Below are 7,272 nucleotides of genomic sequence, written 5' to 3' on the forward strand. Positions count from 1 at the left end.
TGAGCCCAGTGTTGGGCTCTGTGCTGACCACTCAGAGCCTGGAGCCTGCTTCAGATTCTGTTTCCCTCTCTTGCTGTCCTTGAGCTTGTGCTCACGCGCGTGTGCTCTCTCTCTGTCTCTCTCTTTTTCTCAAAAATAAAACATTAAAGTAAAGAGGCCTGGCTGTCTTGTGTCTTAGATTATTGGGCACTTAGTCATCTGCAGAACTTCAGTGAAACAAATTCCCTTTTCCCTCATCTAACTACAAACAACAACAACAACAATGCAGAAAAAAAAAAAAAAAACAAAGCAAAAAAGACCCATAAAAACAAAAACCTTGATACTTCTCTGGAAGCAACCAATCTTCAATACCTGCCTATTCTGATCCTTCTGCCCCCGCCTTTTTTATGGAAATCTTGTGCTGCACTCCACAGACCAGAAGATGTCTGTGTTCTGGCTTCTTGCCAAGTTTTGTCTGCTCCAGTTGGTAAAGGAGAAGGCCTCACCTGATATCTAGCCAGCCTAACCAAAGATTTGTCTCTTAGGAATTGGGCTGACCCTTGTCTCAAGACATTTCTAAACTTCTATTCACATAAAATTGGTTTTCACGGAAATTTACTCATGTAATGATTTCTGTATATATCCTTGGGGAAAAAATGGGCATATGTTTATAATATTAAAGCATGAGTATGATTTAATGTCATCACTTGATATCAAAGTAAATCATACATCTATAATACTGTGTCAAAAGCATTGCTATCAGGTTAACTTTTCAATTACAAATGTGGCAGTGAGCGTATATTTATAAAGTACAAACATATGCAATTAATGGCCCATGATCTATGCATTAAAGAGCATAAATATATTTCATTGGAATGAATTTTCTGATGAAAGTATTCTCATTCTCAGTTAAGAATGTAGAATATATTTCAGATCCTTCCTGTGATCAAAAGTTTGGTAACCTTCGAAAGAAAATGCTGAGAAACAATTTTTTGATTTATAGTGAAATAAATAGAGCAGTAACAAACATTTTTCAGGTTTAGAAATTCTCTACTCAACGACATGGCTCCATAAAGACAGAGCCTCATAAATTATTGGGATAATTTCATTCAGAGTTCAGGTTTATTACACTGAGGCCAACACACTGGATATAATCCTTAGGAAAACAATAGCAATCTGGCCTGTTTTATGACTACATGGGAAAGCGGGTCAGGAGCAATTTACTAATTCACTCAGCAGTAAAGATAATTACTGTTTTTAATGATAATGTACTACAGGCCTGTCTAATTGGTTCATGCCTCATGTTTAAACCGTTCTAGCTTAATAAGTGCAAGAACATTATATTTACTTTGCTGGGCCTAAAAGCACATGATACTGAAAACTGACCTTTAAATGATCCCCTGTGCAGTTCTGTATTATTTGTTTTGGATTATTGGAAGTCTTGAATGTTTTTAGCTAAAATGTGTACTTGCATTATATATTTTCATAGGTCCTCATTTCCTTTCTCTTGTGCCCATTAGGATACCCAGAATACATTAAGAAAAGCATGGTCTCAAAAAGCACACACCAGAAAATTAAAAGGAGAGGACTGTTTAAATTATGTGAATTAGAGAAATAGGGTCAGAAAGAACTTTAAGCTTCTTCCATTAGATCTCTTTCTGCAGAACTAATGAATTCCATTTATTTTTTCTCAATCATTTCAAATGAGTACTGCATGGCATAAACTGGTGTATTTATGACATCAAAAGGGTCATGCTTGGAACATGTTTATTCTTGTTTAAGAATAGGTGATTTCTGTAGTTCTTCATCGTCCCTGCTATAAAAATCATTTATCATTTACAGCAATACTTCTGCACAGTTATCTCATCAATGCTAGAGTGGCAGGGGATACCGAAAGCAATGCTAAGCTCTACACTCCTTCTCAACACCAACCTAATTGCAGGACTGAAACTCTTACTTCCCCAGCTGTTGGGTATATTGTCAGATTACACCTTACAGCTTAGTCTCCTTTAATGAAAGCTGTCCTTAACTTAAGTCACTTCATCCAAGGTCATGTCACCTTCCTGATGCAGCATATTTGCTAAAACTAAAATAATCCCTAGACTGTTCTATATATATATATATTTTTTTTCATAGAAATAGTATGGGTTTCTTCATTTATTTTGCCAGGAATGATAATGCCACATTATAGATAATTCTGGAAAATTGCCTAAAATAATGCACACCAATAGAAGTTGTGAAACATTTATCATGTCTACAAGATGTATCATAAATGTAGGTTTTTCAGAATTGTTGTGTTCAAAATAAATGGTATCTAATGGGCACTCAGGGAATAGGACATATTATGTAAATCTGCCTCCCTTGCGTACAAGCCGGTGACATTTTTTAGTCTGTTTCTGCTTCTGCTTGAGTTCGGGGCATAGAGGAATGGAGGAGAAGGTTAAGGCATTGAGAACGCACCAGGCCTTGAGGAATAGTGAAAATAGTGGAGATGGGAAAAAAGTGAAAATGCACAATGTTAATACTATCTTCTATTCTTTTTCTCCATCAATGAATCCATTGATGGATTTTCTCCATTGATAATTCCATCAAATTAAGTGGGGCTCGTAAGACTTTCTACACAATGGCTCAGAACTACATTTTCCCAACTCTATGAAATTTACCATAATTTTCTGGAATGCAATTTCAAATTCCATTGCTGACCAAGAATAAGAACTGCTGACCAACTTTTGGTTTTGCACACAAGAAACTTAGAAATCACCACTCCATCCTAACAATAAGTAAAATGCTGAACAGGCTGAAAAATCCACAACTCTTCTAGAAGCCATAGAGAGACTAGGGCAAACAGAAGCTCCCTAGACTGGAGACCAACAAGCAAACACAAAGAATAACTTACCTGGAGAGATACTCAGGGGCAGAACCAGTAGCGGGCATGTGGATGGGGCACCTGGGTGGCTACGTCGGTTAAGCCTCTGACATCGGCTCAGGTCATGATCTCCTCATCCGTGAGTTCCAGTTCCGTGTCTGGCTCTGTGCTGATAGCTCAGAGCCTGGAGCCTACTATGGATTCTGTGTCCCCCTCTCTTTCTCTGCCCCTCCTCCACTCATGCTCACTCACTCTCTCTCTTTCTCTTTCTCTCTGAAAAAATAAACATTAAAAAAAAAAAAAAGAACCAATGGCGGAGTGGACAAACAAGAAGTAGAGCTGATGAATTGTTAGAGCTCAGTGTAGGTAAGTCTGAGACTTAAAACTGCAAGGGTACCCAGTCACAGGGATATCCCACAGTTTTGTGAGGTTTACCTCCAGGAGCTCACCCAGCTCCTCACCGTGAATGTGGGAGAATGATTTTCTTCTGCTTCCCACAAGAAGCAGAAAAGGAAAGGGGACTCATTTTTTTAATGTTTTTTATTTTATTTTTGAGAGAGAAAGAGCGTGCATGTGAGCACGAGCTGGGGAGGGGCAGAGAGAAAGGGAGACAGGGGAGGAGAGGAGAGAGACCCACCTGGGGCTGGAACTCATGAACCATGAGATCATGACCTCAGCTGAAGTCAGACACTTAACCAAAAGAGCCAACCAGGAATCCTGAAAGTGGCGCATTCTGGAAATACACCAGAGCCCTCTGTTCTCCTTAAAAGGCCTGTCCTCAGGAGAAACTACTTAAGCAAGCCTAATCTGCTGGGGTATTATCAGAATTTAATCCACCTGGAGAAGAGACTCACTCAACTCCTTTCTGGAACAGACAAAACTTTGGCCATCAAAACCGTGGAGTAAAAAGTACTGGTTCGCAATCCTTTTGGGAGATTTCCTGGTGAGACCTGAAACTGGTCTCCTTAATGCAGAGAGCAGGGAGAGACCAAAGAAAAAGCTGACCTACTCCAGGTTGGTAAATTGCAGATTTAATAAGCTAAGGGAACTAACATACATATGATGCTTGTCTCAGGTGGCAGCAAGAGGAGTGGATCCTCACCACCTGTCTGCCAAATCATAAACATTTATAAAGAGGCCTTAACTGGGTTCAGTCACATATACCACGCCGGTGGTCTCAACACCACATCACTGTCTCAAGGCTGTGTACTTGGAGCACCTCTGGGAGTAAGAAAGGCAAGTGGAACCCACATTCCAAGATGGAGGAGGGGGTGAGGAGCCTCTCATTGCCTGGGTCCAGCTCAGGAGTCAATTGGTGGTCATGTCTTATTGATGGCCTCTCTCAACACTCCAACCATTGTGACCAGCTCTCACAATCCCATGTTCCCTCCTCTTCTGCAATGGGCCCTGAGCGGTCAGCAAGGGGTTTCACTAGTGTGGAGGTGGCTCCTTCAGCAGCTACCTGGCTACCCTGGAGGAAGATGCCACAGCAACAATGCAGGTGCATGCGTGGGAAAACATAGATTAAGACAATGATTCCCAAAATCCTTGACAACTTTTTCCATAAGCAGCCCCAGGATCTGAACCACAGATTTATTAAATCCCATAAACTGGAGGTCAGATCACTCCAGTCATTAACTTGTGTCCTTATGTGATTTAATAAAAATGATACATTAGCAGACTTATCAGGTGTGAACACACAACATTCTGTTTGGGTGATGGCACCGGGGCCTCCTTGTGAGGCAGTGATAAAGTCTAAGGCCATCCTGTTCTGGAGGACAGCTTTTCTCATTGCAATCATTTCAGTGTTAAGTAAGGACAGGCTTTATTGGCTATCATTTAGGGCTTGCTGACTCAATCTCGTAAGGGCTTCTATGTGTGCTATAAAATCGTCCAAGTCAATGGAAGGAACAAAGATGGTAGCCAAATGATCATACACGTGGTAAATAAAAGAACGTTCCCCCATCCCCCTGGTCTTGAGGAGAAGGAGGTTGGCAGCTTTGGAAACTTAACCTCATCGTCTATACCATACATCTTGGCTGGGGGAAACAGTGCTGTCAGAAACAAGGAGGTAGACTGGCACAGGATATGACAGACCGGGACCTCCGCATATTTCATTCCAGGTATAGAATTCCTTTTTAACAGTTCCAGCTGGATAATAGGATTCTAGTGGAGCTTAAGTAGCTCCCCTTTACCCAGGGGTGCAAATGAACTCACCCATCCCTGTGGGACATCCCATTGTAAATTCTATAGATAATTCCTTTTCTGAGTGTGTTGGGGCTTAGTGTTCTCAGCAGCATGGCACATTGATTCTCAGTGAGAGTCCAGGCGATGTCTCTTTCCCAGGACCTCCATACCCTCATGGTGGTGGGGGTCTCAGCAGGGGTCCCCAGTGTGGCATATGGGGCAATAGGCTCTACTGGTTGTTTATTTAAATGCATTAAAGCCTGGGGCAGTTCTTTAGCTCACCTGGCCAACGTGGATTTAACTGTTAGTAATTTGATTTGTGTTTTCATATTCTGTTTTGCTTTTTTGCCAACCCTGCTGCTGTAGCTTATAGTGGAGATGGAACCTACATTCAATGTCATCTTCTTTTGCCCAGTTTTGCATGTCAAGACTTTTGAAATGTGACTCCCCCCTCCCCCCACTGGCTGTCTAGTCAATAAGGGAATCTGTACATGGTAGTTAGCTTCTCTAATCCCTTGATGGTGGCAGCCTGGTTTGCACAGTGACAGGATAAAGTTTGGGTTAAACCATATGCAATGTTCACACAAACCACGGGATAATTAGAACCTCAGTCATGGGGAGGGGATGGATATAATCAATGTGCCAATCCTTCACTGGCTGGGAACTCTGGTGGATGACCGCAGATTCTCTTAGCAGTTGCCTTGAGTGTTGTTTAGCACACATGTGACATATTGTGATTACATTAACCAAGTCACTGTATTTTAAGAGCAATATAGCATCCTTAGCAATAAGCCATCCTACTTGGGCACTGCAGTGGCCACTCTTTCTAGACATCCAATCTGCTATATCTACTGAAGTGTCAGTAACTAAAGCTTGTACCTGAGCTAAGCTACCAGTTTTCTGATTGTCAGGGGTATGTCAGTGCCTTATGAGCTGTGACAGGAAAGGCAATGGGAACTGCCTTGGGCTCTTGCACATGGACCCAAATGTCTTTTCACATATACTGACTTCATAAGGGCATATTTATACTTATCCACCTCTTGGTTTCCCATTGTCCAAGCCGTAAGTTTCATCCCTTTAGAATAGCCAGTCAGTGCAAAGGATTAAAAGCTAGGGTTCATGAGTAATCTGTCACTAGATAGATTATCTGAGCTCAACCCACTGGTTGTTGCACTGGCTGCTGTGTGAGAGGCTCAACCTGGAGGAGAGCTGTGTACATTGCTAGGAGCTGTTACTGTAAGGGGGTATGTAGAATTTCTGCCCCTATCCAGAGGCAGGACCAAAATCCTTGGTGGGATTTCTCCTTCTGTTGAGTCTGCCACAGTGCCTGAGCCACCCATACCAGAGCCACAGACACCTCTAACTCAAATGGTAGCCCTATTTACCAGATGCCCGGAGCTTTAATCTGCTTCACTAGTACTGCTACCTTCTCAAAGGCTACTTGCTGTTCTGATTCCCAGTCCCACAGGTATCCTTCCTTGACTGGGAAGCATAAGGGATAGGGGCACTGTGTTAGGTGGGAATTAGAAGTCCTCCCCAAGTCCAAATAGAGGCTTGTATCTCACATTCTTAAGGGCTGGATAAAGTTACATCTTATCAATTACAGATTTTGAGGCAACATGAGTCTTATCAGACCTGAAGACACCCCAAACTTTATGGTAGTGCCTAGCCCTTGAATTTTCTCTGGGTTCATTTCCCATCTTCACCCTCACAGACGTTCCAGTGAAACCTGTGTGGTGTCTTGCAGCAGAGGGAAATCTTCATATGTTAACATCATATCATCAATGTAACAATCCCATTTTACTATTGCGGGGAAGGAGAAGGGGGACAATTCTCAGGCTACATCCCATGACATATTGTGGGGTTATGGAGGTAGTCTTGGAGGAGCACTTGAAAAGTTCATACTGTCCCTCCCACATGAAGGCAAATTGATCTTAGTTATCAGAAACCTATATCTGTCAGCATCTTTTCCGTGAATCTCTTGAAGATGGATTACTTTTACAGGAAGTTTTGCTAAAGTATCAGAGTAAAGAATAATTGTGTGCAAATGACAAACGATTTAAAAATGTTTATGGTTAAAGATCTTCAGGAGAGTTCATTATAATGCAATTGACAAGGGAATTTTTACAACAGTCTGTACCTTTAAAAGACCACCCCCCCCACCCCTGGAATTTTTTTTCTTCAGTTTCTGTGGTTAAAGTTTTGGTTGTCTCCAGGGGTGTTTACATTTCAAAGACATG

Source organism: Felis catus, chromosome B2 (assembly GCF_018350175.1).
Source record: "Felis catus isolate Fca126 chromosome B2, F.catus_Fca126_mat1.0, whole genome shotgun sequence".
NCBI lineage: Eukaryota > Metazoa > Chordata > Mammalia > Carnivora > Felidae > Felis > Felis catus.